Source organism: Leucoraja erinacea, chromosome 12, assembly GCF_028641065.1.
Source record: "Leucoraja erinacea ecotype New England chromosome 12, Leri_hhj_1, whole genome shotgun sequence".
Classification (NCBI taxonomy): Eukaryota; Metazoa; Chordata; class Chondrichthyes; order Rajiformes; family Rajidae; genus Leucoraja; species Leucoraja erinaceus.
The window spans coordinates 2,935,002-2,959,074 of record NC_073388.1 but is presented as its reverse complement, the minus strand read 5'-3'; the positions used below and the strand labels follow the sequence as shown (position 1 = coordinate 2,959,074).

At 43.5% G+C, this 24,073-nt stretch overlaps 1 protein-coding gene and 1 long non-coding RNA gene across 2 annotated transcripts in view; one reads left to right on the top strand and one right to left on the bottom strand.

Moving 5' to 3' along the window:
• Positions 1-623: 623 nt before the first annotated feature.
• On the bottom strand, positions 624-24,068 carry LOC129702002 (uncharacterized). The gene is made up of 3 exons (XR_008724307.1): positions 23,780-24,068; positions 20,055-20,160; positions 624-3,571 (listed from the first exon to the last, which is right to left on the bottom strand). It is a non-coding gene; the product is annotated as an uncharacterized LOC129702002 (long non-coding RNA).
• pls3 (plastin 3 (T isoform)) overlaps positions 23,223-24,073 on the top strand; it is a 72,890-nt gene continuing 72,039 nt past the window's right edge. Inside the window, exon 1 of the mRNA XM_055643470.1 lies at positions 23,223-23,353. The gene's annotated coding sequence lies outside the window, so the exon portion shown is untranslated. The remainder of the gene's footprint in view (positions 23,354-24,073) is intronic.

Below are 24,073 nucleotides of genomic sequence, written 5' to 3'. Positions count from 1 at the left end.
GTCTCAACCCGTAATGTCACCCATTCCATCTATCCAGAGATACTGCCTGTCCCACTGAGTTACTCCAACATTTTGTATCTATCTTTGGTGTCAACCGGCATCTGCAGTTCCTTCCTACACAGGTTAAGATGCTGCTTGTCTTCAGAATAATTTACCTCGTTTACCGCTAATTTCCAGCGTGTGTGGATACTCTGGACTCTCTGAACTTCAACATCTTTCAATATTTTCATTTAATTAAATTAATTTAAAGTCTCCAGCAGAAAGGCTGGGATTCAAACCTGTCTCTGTGTAAATAATGAAGATATAACTATTATATGCACCTGGCTATTGCAGATGGATCATGTTCAACAGACCATTGTGGACTGGGCTTGTTTGTGTGCTGTGATGTTCCATAGTTAATCTGTTCTATAATACCATATCTAGAGTGGCAATGTTTCTGAGTTGTCTCTCCGTGTAGGAATCATTAAATTAAACGTCCAAATTAAATTGTTGTACTTTCTCATTCCCTTCTCCTCTCCCACATTATCCAGACCCTCTCGCCATCCTATCACCCTTTGTACAAGCACAAATGGAAAGCCAGACAAGTCCCTGATATTATCTGTCCAGGGCCTGCCATTACGTATGGCTAGGCAGCACGTGATATCACATCTCCCTGTAAAAGCATTGTTGAATACATTCATATTACAGGATATGATTAACCATGTGGGCAGGAATCCAGTTCTTCCTGTGCCTCTAATAATGCCATTGTGATTACCTCATTCTGCGTGCAGAACAGTGATACAGGATCTCAATTTGAACTTTCAGCATTTTTTTTCATTTTTACGCTCTATTTTTTTGTCTCAAACTGGAATGTCCATGCATTATCTGGGTGGAGTTGGATGCTACAAATTGCTGAAATTACACCTGTACACTTCTCACCAAATGTTTTTTAACATTAATTAAATACGATCCTCTGATAAGGAGGATCTTTTAATGCTTTAAATATCAATTACGTAATTCACAAACACTGACGGAAAGAAAAGGCGTTTTCTATCCCCAAAACGGTGCTTAAACCCTGGGAATTCAGGTTAGATGATTACCTGATTACTGTGATTACTGAGCATCGATTGAAAGATACAGCTCCTTCAGCCCACCAAGTCCAGGCCGCCCATTGATTAGCTGTTCACTAGTTCTATTTATTCCACTTTTGCATCGCCTCACTACACACTTGGGGCAATTAACCTACCAACCTGCACATCTTTGGAATGTGGAGGCAATAGAAGTGTCCTGACACCAAACATCACCTGTCCATATTCTCCAGAGATGCTGCCTGACCCGACAAGTTACTCCAGCACTGTCTTTTTTTGTAAACCAACACCTGCAGTTCCTTGTGTCAAATGGATTCTTTTGTTTTGAACCAGTCTGAAGAAGGGTCTCGACCCGAAACGTCACCCATTCCTTCTCTCCAGAGATGCTGCCTGTTACAGCGACGTTTTGTGTCTATCTTCCTTTTGTTTTGAAGCTTCTTTTTGGTGATCCTCAGTTCTGGAAATGAAATAGGTTTCTAATTGGGGCATTAAGAATTGGCACCAATGCAAATTGGAGGAGCAGCATCTCATCTTTCGCTTGGGCAGCTTCCAACCCAGCGGTATGAATATTGATTTCTCCAACTTCAAGTAAGCCCTTGATTCCCTCTCTCTCCATCCCTCCCCCACCCGTTGTACCAGCTTCAAAGTCATCTTGTTGAGTCTCATTGTCTGTACTCGTTCTCACCTAACAAACAGCTAACTATGGCCTGTTTCTTTTATCACCGTTACTTTTTTGCATATCTATCATTAATTTGTTCTATATCTCTCTACATCACCTTCTATATCTCTTGTCTCCCTTTCCCCTGACTCTCAGTCAGAAGGGTCTCGACCCAAAGTGAGTCAAGAGTGTTTTATTGTCATGTGTCCCAGATAGAACAATGTAATTCTTGCAGCAGCACAACAGAATATGTAAACATAGGACACTAAACAATCTAATAAATAAGAAAAAAAAGTTCAGTGTGTGTATATACACACGCATACATACACATAAACAACAGATAATAATTGTGCAATAATAGTCTATGTAGTTCAGAGCTTATTTGAGGTTAATAGTGTTTAATGGCTGTAGGGAAGAACATGAACGTTACAGTTTTCGGGCTCCTGTACCTTCTTCCCGACACCAGGGGTAAAATGAGTGTGTGGTCAGGGTGATGTGGGTCTCTGATGATACTGGCAGCGACTCCGGTAAATCCCTTGGATGGCGGGGAGGTCAGAACCCATGATGGACTGGGCAGTGTTCACAGCTTTTTGCAGTCTTCTTCGCTCCTGGGCGTTCAAGTTGCCGAACCAGGCCATGATGCAACCAGTCAATATGCTCTCTACTGTACACCTGTAGAAGTTCAAGAGAATCCTCTCTGACGTACCGAACCTCTGCAATCTTCGCAGGAAGTAGAGGCATTAACGTGCTTATAATTGCATTAGTGTGCTGAGTCCAGGAAAGATCTTCAGCAATATGCACGCCCAGGAATTTGAAGTTTTTAACTCTCTCCACTATCGTCCCGTTGATATCGACAGGTTTCTGGGTCCTCAACCTTCCTCTTCCAAAGTCCACAATCAGTTCCTTGGTCTTACCGACATAGAGAGCCAGGTTGTTGTGCTGGTACCATTTAGTCAGTCGATCGATCTCACTTCTATACTCTGACTCATCACCATCTCGTAATTCGTCCAACAACAGTGGTGTCGTCGGCAAACTTGAAGATGGAGTTCGCACTGTGTCCAGCTACACATTCATGAGTATAGAGTGAGTAGAGCAGAGGGCTGAGCACACAGCCTCGTGGTGCTCCCGTACTGATTGTTATTGAGGAAGAAATGTTTTTGCCAATTCGAACAGACTGTGGTCTGTTGATGATGAAGTCGTGGATCCAGTTGCAGAGGGATGTGCAGAGACCCAGTTCCGAGAGCTTGGTAACCAGCTTGGACAGGATGATGGTATTGAACGCAGAGCTGTAGTCTATAAACACCAGCCTGACGTATGTATTTTTATGTGACCCGAAACGTCATCTATTCCTTTTCTCCAGAGATGCTGTCTGATCCACTGAGTTACTCCAGCTTTACGGTACAGGGTATCTCCGGTTTTCATTTGCAGTTCCTTCCTACACATTTAGAATATCCACATCATTTTCAACAGAGTAACCTTCACTGGACTCTGAAGTTTTCATTTCCTGTTGTCCTTTAAGTAAAGCACTGTTGACGCTGTTCTGCTTTATTTGGTCGTAAACCGTTACCAGATAGAGAAGATTTTTTGCTTTCCCTGTTTAAATTGCATCCCAGATGCCAGAGATGAAGGTCAGTGCGTTAACTCAATGCAAACTTAGTCCTGCCAGTTCATTCTTTGAAAAGCACATTTGAGTTTGTTTGACCCCCGATCACAGTGTTTGATAAGTCATTTAACAGATCTTGTAAAGTGAGGAACAAGCAATTCCAGATGGCTGCTGATCTCACGTTGTTGACATCTATTCAGGAGTGGAGTGGGGGCATCGCTTCCATCAAGTGAAAAGTTGCAGCTGGCAATGAGCAATAATGTCAAGAGTTCACACTTCTGAAGTTAATTGGAGCCTTTCAGATGTTATTGTCATCCCCCACACCACAGACAATAATGTTTTACACAGTATATCCTCACTTATCTATCAGACAAGACTGTCAGTATAAGTTAGGATGAAAGTATTGAAAGTCAACTTGTTATCACGACAGAAAATTAAATAATACTGTGCTAAATTTACAAGTGGAAAATAGAAATCTGATTACTTCAGAGACTCACTCATGGATATCCCCAGATCCCAGTCTGGAAGTCTTTGAAATAACAGAGATAGCAGAGATAACATAGTGGGTTCATTTTCTGTGGCAATAATGAAGGGATAAGAGCTCTTTCACTTGGGGATTAAAGGATCTAAGCAGTTTACTAGATGTTTGGTATGGGCTGAAAATTAATGAAGGCTACAGATGCTGGAAATCTGAAACCAAAAGTGTTGCAAATAGAAACACAGGAGACTGCAGATGCTGGAGACAAATTGAACTCTTATTAAGTTGACAGAGATAAAGTCTTCGGTGCAATTGAAAAAGGTGGTTAACAGTTTAAATGTATTATTTGGATAAATGATCCCGTAAAGTTGGGTGATGGGTTGGGGTGGGGGAGTGGAGTGGTGTGGGGGCAGTGGGGTGGTGTGGTGTGGGTATCGCTCATCCGTGGGACTGCATACAGGAGATGGCGATATACAATATATAATGACATGACAGTCTTTAACAGCATTCACATTGTTAGTTCCCATTGACATTAATGTTGTTGGTAAACTCATAGTTGGGATAAAAAATAGTGGTATAGTGGACAGTGAGGAAGGATATCTAAGTTTTCAACAAGATCTCGACCAGTTGGGAAGGTAGGCCATGGAATGGCAAATGGAATTTAATTTTGACAAGTGGAGCTGTTGTACTTTGGTATGCTGAACCAGGGCAAGACTTGCACAATAGATGGCAGTGCCACAGAGAGTGCGGTAGAACAGAGAGTACAGGTGTATGGTTCCCCTGAAATGGTGAGTCAGGTGGCCAGCGTGCTGAAGAAGACATTCGCACGATTATCTTCAATGGGAATGATATTGAGTAAAGAAAGTTGAGACATCATGATGCAGCTGTACAAGTTATTCATGATACCACAGGGTGTCATTCTGGTCCCCCAGGTCTTAGGAAGGAAGTCATTAAATAGGAACGGGTGCAGTAGAGATTCACAGAGATGTCACGGGTTTGCGGGTTGATTTATAGGCAGAGGTTGGATAAGCTAGGACTTTTTCTGTCGGAGCATAAGAGGCATGAGTGTATTGAGGTGTGCAAGATTGACGGCCACTGGTAAAGTGTCTTTTCCTAGGTTAGTCTACTAGAGAATGGGCTTAAAGTGAGAGGGGAGACATTTAGGAACATCCTTAGTGGCAACCTTTTCTCTCTGAGAGTAGCCAGTGTCTAGATTGAGTTGCCAGAGGAAACTCTTGAAGTGTGGGGGAAATTACAACGTATAAAATACATTTGGACATATAGATGGATAGTGTCAGTCAACAATTGCTGGTTTAAACCGAAGATAGCACAAAAATCTGGAGGAGACATGAGTGAGGGCTTCATCTATGCTGGGAGAGGGAAATACCCATGCCCTAAAGATTGAGGACATCTCAGATGTCCTGGCATGGAACACCTCATCTTGGGCACAGATGCGGCATGGACGGAGGAATTGGGAGTAGGGGATAGAGTCTTTGCAGGAAGCAGGGTGGGAAGAAATGTAGTCGAGATAGTTGTGGGAGTCAGTAAGTTCGTAATAGACATCATTCGATAGTCCAAGTAAACTTGAGTGCAGGATGGAAATTGGTGCAGTTAATGAAGTCCATTGAGTTCTGCATGGAGGAAGTGGGAAGAGTTAAGGGTGAGGATCAGCTCCACTAGGCGGAGTCGAGTGTTAGTAGAGGGAAATTGGATGGTTCTGCGATCGAGGAAGAAACGGAGGGCTTTAGGCCTTCCTCATGGGGGATGGAGGTGTAGAGTGACTGAATGTCCATAGTAAAGATGAGGGAGTAGGTGCTTGGAAAGTGGAAGTCATTAAAGAGACGAAGGGCATGTGAGGTATCTTGGACATAAGTCAGGAGAGATTGGACCGGGGGGATAGGATGGAGTCGAGGTACGTGGATATCATTTCAGTGGGATAGAAGCAGGCAGAAACAATGGGTCTGCCAGGGCAGTTGTGTTTATGGATTTTGGGGAGAAGATAAAACCGGGCTGTGCGGGGCTGGGAAACGATAAGGTTGGAGGCTGTGGAAGGCAGACAGCCAGAAGTGATGAAATCAGAAATAGTCTGTGAGATGGATAGAATCGGTACAGAGCGCCATGGGCCAAATGCACGCAAATGGGACTTGCTCAGAATGCCAACATGGTCACCATGGACAAGGTGGGCCGAATAACCTGTTTCCGTGCTATATACGTCTATGACTCTATATCATTCCTTAGCTGCTATCAGCTGTACAGAACACTGTGGACTGGTGATATTCAATGAAAGGCCGGATATTTTCACCTCCGTTTTGTGTGTTAACTAATAAACAGCTCAAGATTATCACACATACACAGCTGACAAAAAAAACTGATGACATTATCCATTGATAGTTATGTTATTACTGGAAGATATCCAACTAATGTTGTTTGCTGTGAGTGGATCGTGCGGCATTGTTATGAAGCTGTGTTTATATTGCCAGGACAGTTGAAGGTTTGTCGATATTGTTCTGATTTTGTAGATGCACGGAAGGGTGAATGATGTCATTCACTGAAAGGTGATGTTTGTGTTCTGTCATTAGGTTTACAACATCAATGAACTACTAACAAGATATCCGCAGGGATTGGTGGTTTTGACCAGATTGAAAATATATTGAGCCATCTCTAATTTCATTTTTTATTATGGGTTTTTATTCTTAACTTAATGATTTCACTTTATCAATTATTTTTCAGTTGTTAGGTACGCAAAATTAATACATGTATAGATTTACATTTATAGAAAGGGAAAAGAGCATAAACATAGAACCATAGGGAATAGGTGCCATTCGGCCCTTCGTGCCTGCACCTCCATTCAATATGATCATGGCTGATCATCCAACTCAGTATCCTGTACCTGCCTTCTCTCCATAACCCCTGATCCCTTTAGCCACAAGTGCCACATCTAACTCCCTCTTAAATATAGCCAATGAACTGGCCTCAACTACCTTCTGTGGCAGAGAATCCCACAGATTCACCACTCCGTGTGAAAAAAAAATGTTTTTCTCATCTCGGTCCTAAAAGACTTCCCCCTTACCCTTAAAGTCACCAAATCCGCCAGAATCTGTTGTAGCCAATTTACACCATGTCTCCTCCTGTATTGTTGCTTCGAGATGTGTCTTACTGCAAATTAGTCATCATCTCCTCTATATTTTGTTCAGAAGAAATGTTCTCTCCACCATCTGTCTTGAATGTGTTGACATGTGGCTGGAGTAATAATTCACAGGGCCTCCAGACCCCTCTCACAGTGAGTCAAAGATATTTGTCTGCTGTGATGATAAATATCAACAGGTTTCTCCTGGTTTGGTGGCAGAACTGTGGTTTCTCCACTCCTGAACATTTAAATATAGAACTTAAAACAGTACAACACAGGAACAGGCTCCTTGGCCCACCATGTCCGTGGCAAACATGATGCCAATTTAAATTTTACTTCGGAGTCACGTGAGTGACTACGTGAAGAACCCGCTCAGGGCGCAGGCGCGGCATTACGCCAGCAGTGCAACAGCGGCAGGCGGGAGTCGGGCGCTCCCACTACAAGCCTGAAAAAAGGAACGTTAGGTAAGTACTTACCTTCAGACTAAAATCGGTCTTTGCCTTGTGTTGTTTGCTCCAGGGGGAGCAAAGCAGCAGAGGGAAGCGGCCCCCGTTCGACTCCAGGGAAGGAGCCGACAGTGGAGGGGGGAGAGGCGGCAATGGGACCGCACACGCTGCGGTCCACAGACACGGGTGCTGCGCTGATGCCCAGTCCGCTAAAACAGCTGTCTGACCAACAGCAGCGGATTGGAGGGAAATTTAAAAACCGGCCGGCACCCCTGCAGACTCCCGACAAGGAGACTCGCCGCCCGAGAACCGCTGAAATGCCGCCTGAAAACGGCAGACAGCCTCTAATAGCAAGATCAGGACCAACCTCAGGCTGGAGACAGACACGCAAGATGGGATCAGCACTTCAAATAGGAAACAAGAATGTCTGTTTCCCCAAGCCAGAGGAAGGTCATGGAGCTTAAAAACTCCAGCGAGACTGCCTCAGGAGCAGGGGCAAGTCCGCCAAGGGAGCTAACATTCCCACTCCAGTGCTACAGCACTGGCCATCTCCCTTGTCGAGCGATTGATGGGAACCAGAGCTGGGCTGGTCAAGAAGAGGGGTCACTGGCTGAACAACATCGGGAGTATGCTTGAGGTACAGGATCAGGAAGAGCTGCTGGGTGTGGCCGCTATGTGGCTTCACCACTAGCGAGATGGCTTTTCAGTCTCAACTGACGGCCAGCTTACTACCTGTTCTTTTCAAAAAACCTCTCCAAGACAGGTAGTCATGAGGTGTTGGATTTCATCACGCCTCCCCTAAATTGCATTTACTCAAAGTGCCCACCATTATTGGGGGATACATTGAGTATCGCTCTTAAAAAACCCAAATATTTTAAAATTAATTTGATATCCCTGACGTCGGCTATCATTTTCGCAAGCTCTTTCCAGAAGGTCAGGGTAGTATGGCAAAACACCTGACCCTACTGTTCGCAGTGCTCCGCAACTTCTCAGGAAGTTATAAAACCTGCCCTCAACTAAACATTTACAGGACTGTGTGAACGCCGACCTCACAACCATAGATCCTGCTGTCTGGCTAAGTTATCAAACCAAGCCTAAAAAACTGGACGAAGTGTCCAACATATCGGCGTAAGAGGGCAGGGTCTGGAATGAGCACCACACGTAAACCAGTCAGCAGTACCTCTAACGCATCCACCAGCAGGGTCTACCTCATGGTACTGGTGAAAGCTCGGGGCCTGCATGCCAATCCTGTAAGCCTTTCAGGCCAGGGCCCAGAGCAGGCCCCATGGAAAATGCGCCACCCCCGCCACGTCACATGACGTGCAAGTCTCGTTGGACCGGGAGGAAACAGAAGAATACCCATAACCATGGAGGTAGGTGGGTCTGGTTCCTACCAACGTATAGAAAATAGGGGCTTAATACTAACAGGGGGGAGATTACACCTGTTTTTTAAGAAGCACGGGAGTCTATCACGAGTGATCAGTATAAACTCAATGGCTTTAGTGGATACAAAAAACAATTCATACTAGTGTAATTGCCACCAGTTCAACATTTACCCCAGAGGGTATTTTTCCCTCTCCGTTAAGGAAACGAGAGGGACAAGCTGAACTGGTGAGACAAATTATAAAGGGTATCATGGGAAACATGAACCCTTGGAATTCGTATCAAATATTCATCACTAAACCCAAAAAGATGGTGGATGTCGCATCATCATTGACTTAACTGCACTAAGTATGTTTGTTAAGTATACATTTCAAAATGGAAACGGTGGTTACTGCCAAACGACTAATTTCCAAAGGTTACTTCATGGCAAGCATTGATCTTAAAGATGTTTACTATTTAGCACCATTCACAAGGATCATAGCAGATACCTGAAATTTACCTGGATGGGGCAGCTATGGCGATTAAAACGTTAACCAATGGTTTACATCAGCCCTAGATTATTCACCAAGATACTAAAAACAGCCCTGGCAAAACTAATAAGAAAACCATGGATTTGGCCATGTCAGCTGTTTCAGCTATAAAACAGTTTTCTAAACCCTGGGGTTTGTTTTTACATCCAGATAAATCAAAGTTGAAGCCATCCACTATCATGGACTTAGACTTCACAATTAATTCAGTCCATATGACTGTAACTTTGCCAAAAGACAAAACGGTTGAATTGGCACAATTATGCCATAATTCAATGGTCAACAAGCAACCAACTATTCAACTAATAGCAAGAATAATTGGGAAAATGGTAGCTGCATTCCTGGCTACACAATTCGGACCATTGCATTATGAAATCTACAAAGAGCAAAGGTGATCAGGTCATGTAATTACCCACGGGAACTATATCAAAACAGTTGGCATAGTTTCAGCCCTATCATTATCTAACAGGTGGTAGATGGACTAACCTAAAGTCATCATTACTACTTACACGGGGCATTAATTATTTAGCGATGTTGGGTGCCTTTTATGGATTAAAAGCATATACATCAAATATGCATCACTGCATGTACGGTTACAAATGGATAATACTACGGTGGTGGCCTACATTAACCATATGGGTGGCATAAAATCGTTATCATGCGACAAATTGGTCAACACAATTTGGCAATGGTGTGTCAAAAAGACGTATTTGGCTGTCAGCAACTTACCTATCAGGTAAGCTAAATACAGTGGCAGACACCAGATCATGCAAATTCAATGACAACATCGAATGGATGTAAAACCCAAAGTATTTGCAAAAATTATCAAGCTATATGGCACGCCAGATATCGATTTATTTGCATCAAGGCTAAATCACCAGATACATGTCGCTTGGGAACCAGACCTAGAGGCAGCAGCGGTAGTAGATGCCTTCACGCTGGATTGGGGACATTCCTTCTTCTATGTTTTCCCTCCCTTCTGCCTCATCAGTCAGGTACTACGAAAAATACAGATGGACTCTGCATCAGGGTTTGATAGTACCCGACTGGCATACACACTTGTTTGCAGAAAAATTTTACAAACTGCAAATATTTAATTTAAGCCCGGGGGGAGCAATTTAATTGTTATTGTTACTAAATACCATTTTGTTTTTCAAAAAACAGATTCATTGGTTGGTTACGATAACACACTTCCTCCCTCAAGAACTTCGGCAGTGAGTGAAATAAACTGTTACACGGTTTGAAATCACAGAGCTTTGAAGTCTTCACGTAGTCACTCACGTGACTCCAAAGTAAAATAGTAAGATTAAACGAGAACTTACCAGTTTGAAGTTTGATCTGTATTTTATGAGGAGTTACGATGAGGGATAGAAACATAGAAACATAGAAATTAGGTGCAGGAGTAGGCCATTCGGCCCTTCGAGCCTGCACCGCCATTCAATATGATCATGGCTCATCATCCAACTCAGTATCCCGTACCTGCCTTCTCTCCATACCCCCTGATCCCCTTAGCCACAAGGGCCACATCTAACTCCCTCTTAAATATAGCAAATATGCCCTCCGCTCCCTCCCTCATTATATGGATCAAACTAATAAATTGATGTCTCCTTTTCTTTACTATGTTTACTTCAAATAACTGTGTCTATCTGTGATTCCACACCGCTGCTTGGAAGTATGCCGCACCTGCGCGCTGAGCGGGTTCTTCACGTAATCCCTCATCGTAACTCCTCATAAAATACAGATCAAACTTCAAACTGGTAAGTTCTTGTTTAATCTTACTATTAATCCTCTCACTCCCCTGACGCTCACTCACATCCCCCTCACTCTCCTGACCCTCATGGACATCTCCCTCACCAACAGTCTCCCTTGCGCTTTGACCCTCATTCATATCCCCTCCTCACTCCCTGATCTTCACTCATATCAGCCCTTACACCCTGATGCTCACTCACATCCCTCCTGAGTGGCATTATCTTTGGCCCAAACATGGTGGGTCTATGTTCATACGTTCACTATTTCAAGCAAGAGCATTGGAGCCAGGCAACTTAATGCACACTTCAAACATAAAAATAATTTTGTACAATTAGTTCCAATGAAACTAACCATTAGATTGAAACTAACCATTTTCGATGAGACCAAGCGTAGGCTTGTCGACCGTTTCGCCGAACACCTCCGCTCAGTCCGCATTAACCAACCTGATCTCCCGGTGGTTCAGCACTTCAACTCCCCCTCCCATTCTGAATCCGACCTTTCTGTCCTGGGCCTCCTCCATTGCCAGAGTGAGCACCACCGGAAACTGGAGGAGCAGCACCACATATTCCGCTTGGGCAGTCTGCATCCCGGTGGCCTGAACATTAACTTCTCCAATTTCCGGTAGCCCTTGCTGTCTCCTCCCCTTCTCAGCTCTCACTCAGCCCTCTGGCTCCTCCTCTTCCTTTCTTCTTCCCGCCCCCACCCTACATCAGTCTGAACAAGGGTTTTGGCCTGAAAAGTTGCCTATTTCCTTCGCTCCATAGATGCTGCCGCACCCGCTGAGTTTCTCCAGCAATTTTGTCTACCTTTCATTTTTTTTTCTTCTTGGCTGTTGCCTGATCTGATGAGTATATCCAGGATCTTCTGCTTTTATTTCAGATTTACAGCATTCTCTTTTTTTGTTGCTTATTTTTAAATTCTTTCTAATTTCTTTGTATTTTATTTCATTTGGGGCTGTAGACATCGCTGGCAGTGATTAATTGTGAATATGGTGATCATCAGCTTCCTTGAGCCAACACAGTATTGTTTGGTAATGAGGTCCAAATTTTGCCCAGCTACAGAAAAGGAACAGCAATATATTTCTAATTCAGAATGCTGTGTGACTTGCATGGCAACTTGGAAATGAGGGTGAGTACACCATACACCAACTGCTTTTCTCTAAGTGGTTGATTACTCAAGTTTGGGAGGTGCAACAAAAATACTTTGCACGATTATGATAAATGCTTAAGCCATACATTGCAGATAGACACAAAATGCTGGATAAACTCAGCGGGACAGGCAACATCTCTGGAGAGAAGGAATGGGTGACGTTTCGGGTAGAGGTCTGAAGAAGGGTCTTGAACCGAAACGTCACCCATTCCTTCTCTCCAGAGATACTGCCTGTCCCGCTGAGTTATATTCTCAAGTCTTCCTTCTGGCGATCCAGAAAAAAAAATGCAAGTCTGTCCAACCTCTTCTTGTAAGTAATACATAGAAACATAGTAAATAGTAAATAGAGACCCTTCTTCAGACTAGTCAGGGGAAAGGGAAACGAGAGATATAGACAGTGATGTAGAGATATAGAACACATCTGGGTGTCCTTGTTCATCAGTCACTGAAAATAAGCAGGCAGGTACAACAGGCAGTGAAGAGAGCTTATAGCATGTTGGCCTTCATAACAAGAGAAGTTGAGTATAGGAGCAAATAGGTCCTTCTGCAGTTGTACATGTCCCTAGTGAGACCACACCTGGAGTATTATGTGCAGTTTTGGTCTCTAAATTTGAGGAAGGACATTCTTGTATTGAGGGAGTGCAGCGTAGGTTCACAAGATTAATTCCCGGGATGGTGGACTGTCATTTGTTGATAGAATGGAGTGGCTGGGCATGTGTACTCTGGAATTTAGAAGGATGAGAGGATATCTTATTGAAACATATAAGATTTCATGAAACATATATTTAACACGTTAGAGGCAAGAAAAAGTCTGAAAAAGGGTCTCGACCCGAAACATCGCCTATTCCTTCGCTCCATAGATGCTGCCTCACCCGCTGAGTTTCTCCAGTTTTTTTGTCTACCACAGGAGACTATGCGGTCACTACATGGTCGCAGATGGTTGCCGGGGAGTCACCCTCATGGTCGTGAGTAGTGCCCTCAGACTCGCAACAAGTCGTAACAGCATTCTGGTTGCCGCTAATTTTTCAACATGATGAAAAATTAGTGGTGACCAGAATTTTGACGCTATGGAGAGTAGCGAGAATTTTCGTGACTTAGGTACAGTGGTAGTGGGTCGCCATGAGGTCGTAGGTTGTTGTAGGTTGTCGCCCTTGGTGATCTGTGAATTTCATTGGCTCATTGGGAAAAAAACATAAACAGTAGTTTTCAGAACCAAAAATGACCGGTATGTTAATGTCCGCCGAGCTTCACAGCCGTGTATCTCTGGCATCTTAAAGGTTGTCTCCACTCCTTCTCCCCACTCTGTCTTCCCCTTTTCCCCCCTCTCCCTCCCTTTTAAAGGACTTACGTGACCCTTCCCGTACACTGCTTTCACCATTTTAATTACGATGCCAACCTTCCTGTTCACCGTGGTGTGAGTCTGTATCACATTGGCTTTGCACCATGTGAGCGACCTGCTACGACTTGACAGTCGCCTGAAAAATCGCCTAAGTGGGACAGGCCCATAAGGCTGTTCACCACTGGAAATAATTCAGCTTTTGTGAATTAGGGAAGGGTGGTGCTCTACAGAGTTAACACCTATAAGTGCCTCATTTTTTACTTATCATCCAGTCAAAACAAAATGCCAGAGCAAGTAAGTGAAGAAAATTAGTAACTAATTCCTTGACCAACAGTGGCTTTATTTAGTTTAGTCAGGATTATGTTAGTCAAGAAGAAATCCTACAACATGTGGTTTTTGTGGACTTTCATTGTGCTGCACTATGCTTAATTAAATAGACAGTGGCAGAGCAATAGAATAATATATTTTATTGAAGGCAGTAACTCTGAACTGATAGCTGACAAAGCAATCTATCACCATGTGATGAAACCAAGATAAACTATACACGGATATATAAAAATATGTAATATTATGAATGTACTATGTAGAATATGTACAGTATATGCAGTTTACTGCTTCCCCTTTAAAAAAATTAAACCCATATGATTAATTAAACTAATTACACATAAGGTGTTCAAAACAATCAGTGCACTATTTATAACACATTTAGAACTTTAACAAATCATTATTTAATTCAACTTCTTTATGACTTTGTTTGCTACACTGCAAGCATCTTTGAGATGTCTACTTTGGGCATTAGCTATTCCAATGAATCACCTCTTCATTGAACTCTCATGTGCATTTGGTCTGAAATCCTTGGATGAACGGGATTACCTTCATACAAATATCCAATTGAGAAATAGGAAATGGCCACTCAGCCCTTTGAGCCTGTTCCATTTAGTAAGATCATGGCTGATTTGCTGTACCATCAACCCTGTACTTCAATCTGTTGATGATAATGTTCCCCACCCTGCTCACCAACAACCTCTCTGAAGGATCCAGACCCGAAACATTGCCTGTCCATTCCCTCCACAGATGCTGCCTGACCTGCAGAATACCTCCACTTTGTTTTGCTCAAGATTCCATCATTTGCAGTTCCTAACCAAGAAGCTATCTGCCTCTGCTTTAAAAACAGTCAGACTCTGCTTCCACTACCAATGGAGGGAAGTTTGCAACAACTCCTCTACAGAGACGTATAAAGAACTTACAGCACAAAAAGCAATTTGCTCTAACTAATCTCTGTCAATGTTTATGTTCCACATGAATTTCCTTCCATCCTTATTTAACTGCCTCTTTCACAGTACCCTTCCATTCAACCCTCATGCAATTATTCAGCTAACCTCCCATAAATCCATTGTTACTATTCCCTGGTAAAGACATTTCTGCTTAATTCATTATTACATTTAGTAATGTATCTTTGATTGTTTTCTCTGGAATGCCAGAGGTTGAGGGGTGGGAGACCTGATAGCAGTATATAAAATTGAGATGCGGAGATAGGATAGACAGTCAGAACCTTATACCAAAGACAGAAAAAATCAAATAAAGGCATTGCTTTAGACCATATGCCAAAGAGGCATTCAGCCTTTAAGATGAGTAGGGAAAAGTTCAAAAGGAGATATACGGGGCAAGTTTTTACTGAGGGTGGCGAGTGCCTGGAAAGCATTGTCGGTGGTGGTGGTGGAGGCAGATTCGATAGTGGCATTTAGGAGACTTTTGGATAGGCACAAGGAATGGACGAACATAGATTTATTTGCAGGCAGATAAAAATTGGTCAGCATGATGTTTGGCACAGACAGTTTGACCAGAAGTACTTGTGCTGCACTGTTATATGTCTCATATTTATCACCCTTACTTGGGTGACTTTTTTGGCGACTGCCGGCGACTGTCATAGTCATAGCAGGTCGCCGAGAAACCGGCGACTAGACCCCTTCCCTACGACAATGTCCACGACAATATCTACAAAAACCTACCTCTTAGTCCATGTCAAGCTACGGCAAGCTACCGTAAACCGGTGACCATTAGGAAGTCCACCTACGACCACACCTACGACAACCTACGTCCACCAGTGACAAGCTACGACAAGGTAAGACAATTCAGTCGCCAGAACCTGTCGCCGGTTGACGTAGGTAGTCGCCAATGGAATTCACCGAAGTCAGCACCCGGCGACAACCTACATCATCCTGGCGACAATCTACGTTAACCTGGCGACAACCCACCATCGCACCTACGTCAGGAGAAGTCACGATACATTCACATGTGTCAAACCCACTGTCACCGAAAAATTTTCAACATGTTAAAATGTTGCGGCGACCAGAAAGACGCTACAACTCTTTGCACGACTGAGGAGACGACTCACGACCATACAGGCGACAGCCTGGCAACCACCGGCGAACATGTGGCGACAGCCAAGTCGCCTGTAGTCTCCTAAAAAATCGCGTAAGTGGGGCATGCCCATTAGGTTTGAACTCTGTACTTTTCAATGTCTATTCAATCAAACTTCCAGAAAGTTGTAATTCTCAATTGGATTGTTCATCAGGCTTTACTTTTCTTGAGAAAGGAGGTCCGACTCAGTACGAATTAAAGCTGATGACAGCCAAAAATAATTCCAGGAAAGCACATGAATCAACATTTAATGTGCTAATATGATATTCCTTTGTCTCCAACTTATTGAGTTAACACCTGCATAAAAATAAATAGCAAAATGACATTTGAAACTGTAAAACCCCATCTGGAAACTATTTCCAAGGCTTTTATTTTCACTGTGATACCACAGCGAACCTCTCAACTCTCCCTTCTCCAAAATAAGTTGACGTGAACAGCCCTTTTGTACGTAGCCTAGTTTAAAATAAAGGAACACATTTGGAGTTGTGTGGAAGTAACACAGAAATAATATTGCCCAGTGTTGCAGTACTCTTGTTTCCTTATAAGATCATAAGTGATTGGAGCAGAATTAGGCCATTCGGCCCATCAGGTACTCCGCCATTCAATCAAGGCTGATCTATCTCTCCCTCCTAACCCCATTCTCCTGCCTTCTCCCCATAACCTCTGACACCCGTACTAATCAAGAATCTATCCCTACTTTAAAATATCCACTGACTTGGCTTCCACTTCCTTCTGTGGCAAAGAATTTCATAGATTCACCACCCTCTGACTAAGAAGTTCCTCCTAATTTCCTTCCTAAAATAACTTCCTTTAATTCTGAGGCAATTACCTCTGGTCCTAGACTCTCCCACCAGTGGAAACATCCTCTCCACATCCACACTATCCAAGCCTTTTACTATTCATAAGTTTCAATGAGGTCTCCCCACATTCTTCTAATCTCCAGCAAGTACAGGTCCAGTGCCGTCAAACGCTCATCATATGTTAACCTACTCATTCATGGGATCATTCTTGTAAACCTCCTCTGGATCCTCTCCAGAGCCAGCACATCCTTCCTCAGAAATTTTCAGATTTCTTGTCTGATGGAAAAATGGCGTTTTGGGTCGGAACCCAATCAAACTTGCCTTTGTGTGCTTTCACAAAATACCTGCCCTCACAACGTCCCTTCGAGATAATTATATTAACGACATCTGAGATTAGGGGTGGGGAATGGTGTAATGGAAGGAGATGGGATCCATGTTGATGGAATGCTGATCTCGGTCTCTTTTGCTCTTTCACCATTACTGGAAAACAACAATTCTCCTAGATTACACAAAGTAAAACATCTATCACCAGAACATAGTGTAATTAGTGGAAGGTTTTGCTGTTCAAAGAAAGCTGTCATTAGCATTAATTTCCTCTTAATGACAACAGTTGCAGACAGCAATAACTGCTCTTCGGCATTCAGCAACTATGATGGCATCACTGAACTGCCAAGTTAGGAGGTAAAATATCCTTGCTATTAACCATGTTCTTAAACATTTTACAGAGTGATTTACAGATTTCAGGTATCACACGAGATATTATGAGTAGTTTCACAATGAAATAATGGTAAATGCTGGAAACTATGATCATTGCAATGGAAATTCTGGTCGATTAGATCACTTTTTCTGTATATTCTGAAAGCTATTTGAATAGTCAGTTCAATTTATAAGATGAATTAATTGGTTAAAATGGATGGACATATTTTTCCAATTCAGTAAAATAGCATATTTGAACTGATTTTTCCCTGTTAAATGAATGATTGTCTATTGTCTATATCTGAAGGTACCAGACGTACTTATAGTAGATGTATCCATAACGTTTGAAACTATAAATAAATCTGTTCTAGCTAGTAAAGAATAATTAGAAGGATAATTAATGTCAATCGCAATTTGGTTTCTTTGTCCTATTTTATCTCAAGAGAAGTCCTGACATTATTTTCCATCTCTGAAGTTTCCTGAGTTTTGTCTTGTAGCAGCTCAGCTGTGATCAAATTCAGGAATGCCAGAGGGCTGAATGGGATTAAAGTGGCTGGAAGGAGATTCTGATAGGACAACTATGTGTGATAGCTTGTGCATGAATATATTCTGCCAGGGCCATGACACAGAAGGAACTGCCCATACTTAAAGTCAGAGCCTTAAGCACAAAACCAGACTATTGTCATTTAGTGGTACATTTTACACAATATGCAAACAAGATTACGGAGAGTCGGTATGTCAAGGAGGACTCTCTCTAACTTCTACAGGTGCACAGTAGAGAGCATGCTGACCGGTTGCATCATGGCTTGGTTCGGCAACTTGAGTGCCCAGGAGCGGAAAAGACTACAAAAAGTAGTAAACATTCCCAGTCCATCGTCGGCTCTGACCTCCCTAACATCGAGTGGATCTATCACAGTCGCTGCCTCAAAAAGGCTGGCAGCATCATCAAGGACCCACACCATCCTGGCCACACACTCATCTCCCCGCTACCTTCAGGTAGAAGTACAGGAGCCTGAAGACTGCAACGTCCAGGTTATGGAATCGCTGCTTCCCCACAGCCATCAAGCTATTAAACTCAACTGGAACAAATCTCTGAACACTAATAAACCATTATCTGTTTATTTACACTTTATCTGCTTATTGATGTGTGTATATATTTATTTAATGGTATATGGACTCAATGTTATGATATGTTCTGTATTCGTGCCTACTATATTCTGTTGTGCTGATGCAAAGCAAGAATTTCATTGTCCTATTTGGGATATTTGACAATAAATTCTCTTGACTTGACCCTTGAGATCAACTCTATCTACAGCAAAATACCATAGCAAAAGGATTTGAGTATAGGTTCATAGCAAAAGGATTTGAGTATAGGTTCATAGCAAAAGGATTTGAGTATAGGAGCAGGGAGGTTCTACTGCAGTTGTACACGGTCTTGGTGAGACCACACCTGGAGTATTACTACAGTTTTGGTCTCCTAATCTGAGGAAAGACATTCTTTCCATAGAGGGAGTACAGAGAAGGTTCACCAGACTGATTCCTGGGATGTCAGGACTTTCATATGAAGAAAGACTGGATAGACTCGGCTTGTACGCGCTAGAATTTAGAAGATTGAGGGGGGCTCTTATACAAACTTACAAAATTCTTAAGGGGTTGGACAGGCTAGATGCAGGAAGATTGTTCCCGATGTTGGGGAAGTCCAGAACAAGGGGTCACAGTTTAAAGATAAGGGGAAATCCTTTAGGACCGAGATGAGAAAAACATTTTTCACACAGAGAGTGGTGAATCTCTAGAATTCTCTGCCGCAGAAGGTAGTTGAGGCCAGTTCATTGGCTATATTTAAGAGGGAGTTAGATGTGGCCCTTGTGGCTAACGGTATCAGGGGGTATGGAGAGAAGGCAGGTACAGGATACTGAGTTGGATGATCAGCCATGATCATATTGAATGGCGGTGCAGGCTCGAAGGGCCGAATGGCCTACTGCTGCACCTATTTTCTATGTTTCTATCCCTTGCCATACTTTCTGTAGAATACATGACTGTGCCTCATCTCTGTAAAGTCTTTAACACATTTTGCATACTTTTGCATAATGTACAGTTAGCTATGAAGATATTAGTACCAGTAATAAATTCCAATGCATTTCAGTTACTACACAGTTTTAATCTAAAAGGCCAGAGTGCTGTCCAGAAAGTCAAGGCTGCAACAATATAAGTGGATGCAGCCAATGTATTTCTAATTACCTGCATGGTGTGAACAATGCAATTTCAGATGCAACTGCAAATGTAAACACTAATACCCCAGGCAAATATGACAATATTTTTGGAGTTTCTGCAATACAAACATGGTCATAGGGTATTCATCAATATCATTGGGGAAAATATAAAATGCAGAAAGAAATAGATGTAAGCAAAAAACTTCAAATTTGCTTTGTTGTCTTTCCAAATAAAACCATAATCTCTGCTTGCTTTTATTTAAATCATGACATATGGGTATGAAAATATGTGAATATTGCAATCTGGTATTAAACTGGGGTGTGTGGATAGGGGGAAGAATGTTACTATATCAGTTAATAAAAACATTCATTTACAATATGTTCCTAAGTTTGTAACATACCAAGACAGCCATTTCATCGAACATCGAGGCTTGGTTAGGAGCAGAATCATTTCATTTGATCTTCGGAGAAACACCCGTTATGAACTCTTTCAGTAAAAGGTTTGTACTTCAGTGGGAGGGAAAAGAAGGGAATGTTTTAGAATGGGTAGAAATTTTACGGAGAAGAGCACATAGGGCATTTGCAAGTCGAACACCAACAGAAACATTTACACAACATCAGAAAAATAGGGTTGATTTTAATGTACAAACCATTAATTACATATTAGAAACATAGAAACATAGACATTAGGTGCAGGAGTAGGCCATTCGGCCCTTCGAGCCTGCACCGCCATTCAATATGATCATTGCTGATCATCCAACTCAGTATCCCGTACCTGCCTTCTCTCCATACCCCCTGATCCCCTTAGCCACAAGGGCCACATCTAACTCCCTCTTAAATATAGCCAATGAACTGGCCTCAACTACCCTCTGTGGCAGAGAGTTCCAGAGATTCACCACTCTCTGTGTGAAAAAAGTTCTTCTCATCTCGGTTTTAAAGGATTTCCCCCTTATCCTTAAGCTGTGACCCCTTGTCCTGGACTTCCCTAACATCGGGAACAATCTTCCTGCATTCCTGCATTATATATTGTGATATATAATGAGTTTGAACTAGCTAAAAAGTAAAGCAATTATATTTGTGCTTAATTTGGTATCGTTGTCAGTTACTCAGAGATAGAGGACAGGGTTAAGTCGATCAAATGCACGTATTGAAATTTGTTTGTAAGAGCGCGATTGCCAGTTTATTTTTAAATGAATGGCCTTGGAACCTTTTTGGCAATATTTATGAGCTTGTCTTTAGCAGAGAAATATTATCTTCACGAAAGTCCTTTAGTAAGAAAATGGATACTGACAGTAAAGGAAAATAACTTCTATCTCAGCATATCACAGCAGTTGGAATCTATTATTTCATATTTAATGTGGGTTTGGGTAAGTCATGGTTGATATGAAAAGATAGATTCTGTTGCTGCTCCCACTCGATTATCCTTTTAGTATTTGTGAAAATAGTTTGGTGAATAATAAATAAATCAGCCTTATGTTGTGTTTTAAAACTAATTTGTCGGGGGAATGGTGCAGAGTATGTGTACGAAGGAACTGCAGATGCTGGTTTACACCGAAGATAGACACAAAATGCTGGAGTATCTCAGCAAGGCAGGCAGCAAGCCTGGAGAACAGAATGGTTGACATTTCGGGGCAAGACCCTTCTTCAGGGTAGTTGTACAGTTGGTGAGGTGCAGTTGGTGAGGTGCAGACCAAATCAGTCCAGTAGGCAGAGTTGACAGGCAGGAATGCAAGGCTAAGCTACTATTATTGCAAGGAATCTGCAGTATTGATTAATTAGTGCATTACTGCGGCAATGCGGGAGGATATCATAAATGGCTCTTGAATTGAGACCAAGTGGATCAAGTTAGGAAGAAGAAGCAAGTGATCATTTTGCTGGCGGTACGTACTAAGGAGAAGGACATTGTAATTTAAGAATTCAGAAAGGGGTTGGTAAAATTATTGAACAAGGTAATCATTAAAAAGTCTTAGATGTCTTAAAGGTGAATGTATCCTCAAGTCCTGATGAGAGATATCGCAGGTCACTATGGGAAGAATGGGAGATGATTGTTGGAGTTGGATTGTTGAACATCTGTACCACTGACAGAGAACTAGAGAACAGCAAGAGTATGAATTTTATTCAGGAAGGGAAACAGGAATAGGCCAGGCAATTCCTGGTCACTGTGGAATGTCAGTGGTACAGATGTTATTGAAAAATATTCAGAGGGGCAAGATGAATCTACACTTGGAAGGTATATAGTTAGTCAGCATGCTTTTCTGACATCTAGATCATTTGTGACAATTATAAGGAAGCACTGACACGATACTTTGAAAAAAATCTTCAAACTGTAATAAATGCACCAGCAGTGTCATTTTCCAAGCAAACATGCACAGCATTTAGGTCACAGTCCAACACTGGAGACGCAAACCTGACTCTCTATTCCAAGCTTTAATGAAGGAAGAAGTGAATCGATGGACGGAGGAAAAGGTTCAAGGATGTGCTCAAAGTTTTTCTGAAAAAAAAGAAGCATTGTCAGTGACTCCTAGAAATGTCTGGCCCATGACCACTCAAATGAGCAGTCAGATGGTATTGAGAACCTTGAGTCTGTGTGCTGGGGGAACACAGGGTGAAAGGAAAGAATGGAGATATGAAGATCTGCAGGTGGGGCGATGGGGGAGACACTCAGCGGGTCAGGCAGCATCTGTGAGGAGAAATGGATGCGATGTTTTGGTTCGAGACCCTTCTTCAGACTGATTCCAGAGATAGTCCAAGATAAGGCAAGAAAAGTTTTATGGACTTTTAAATGGCATTGCAAGCATTTACTGCTCATCCTTTCAAACGGCTGGATTCTCTGAGGTGAACATATTTCCACAAGGTTTGAGATGAGGTGAAATATCAGTTAAGTTTTTGTCCCGATGAGTCCGGCAGAAGGTTGTGGAAGCCATGTCAATGGATATGTTTAAGGAAGAGATAGATTCTTGATTAGTACGGGCGTCTGGGGTTATGATGGAGAAGGCAAGAGAATGGGGTTGGGAGGGAGATGGATCAGCCATGATTGGAATGGCAGAGTAGACACAATGGGCCGAATGGCCTAATTCTGCTCCTATAATTTATGAATATGTTCAAGTCCCACTCTGGAAATTAAATTCCATTAACTCAATACATCTAGGATATAATACTGGAAAGTGTGAGCTGGGATTGCTGTGAAGACTCACTGGGTCCAGCAGCATCTTCAGCATGATCTTTGTCTGTCAGGGCGTGAGCAGCCACGTGCTTGCAGGTGACGCGCCCGGGCCGGTGGGGGGCGGGCCCTGCCGGCTGATGGACAGCCCGACCGGCCAATCAACCCACGGCACCCTGGTTATCCCGCCAGCCGATTGGCGAGGTGGGGAGTGGGGGGGGGGCTGGAGGCGGGGCTACGGGCAGCGCGCGAGGAGCTGGGGCGGGGAGAGGGTCGCGCGCTTTCCAACCGCCCCTCATCTGGGATGCGGGTCGCGCGCTTCTCCACCCCTTCCTCAGAACTGGCCGGGTCGCGCGCTTTCTAACGGCCCCTCAGCTGTGCGGGTGTCGCGCGCATCCTCCCCACGAGCTGGGGGCGGGTCGCGAGCGGCGCGGGAGGAGCTGGGGGCGGGGCGGGGCGCGCGCCTCCCCACCGCCGCCCTTCAGCGCGGATCCGCAGGCGGAGCTGCAGAGGAGAGTGGGGAGAAAGTTGCGCCGAGTTGTGAGTACCCCGGCTATCTCTCCCCCTTGGTTCTGATCCCCGCGGGCGTCCGCGTCCTGACCTGGGTGGTCCCGCTCCGGGCTGGGGGTAGTGAGGCCCCTGGGGGGGGGGAGAGGGGAGAGAGAGTGAGAGTGAGAGAGTGGAGTGGGGCTTAGACAGGAGTAAGGTTGAAGCAGCGCTCCCTCAAACCATCCTCTTCCTCACACACACCCCATCCCCTCAGGCACGATGGGCAGGCGCTAGGTTGATGCAGCGCTCCCTCACTTCATTCTCCCCCTCGCTCTATCCTCACTCAATCCATCAGTTCATGCCGACAGGTAGGAAGGAGCGACGCTAGATTGATGTGGCGCTTCCTCCCTCACTCCATCCCATCCCCTCCCCTCCCTCGCTTACTCCATCCCTCGCCTCCTTCCCTCTATCACTCACTGCTGGGGAATTTGTCAGATTCCCCTCTTGAAATGTAGCGGGAGCTGCTTTGAGTCTGGCTGCGCCCAAAAGGCGAGGCGTTTCCACTTCCAGACTGTCGAGTGTGAGTAATACTGTGTCCGACGCCTGTGAGCAGTATCTTCCCGTCTCCTCCAACGAGAGAGTGCCTCTTCGGCAAACGGGAGAAAACCCGAGTTTAAACTCTTCTCTACGTTCAGAAAAGCGCTTTGGGTGTTTAACAATAATTTGAATCACCACGTCTCGTGTTTCACTTCCAAGTAAAAAGGAGCTATT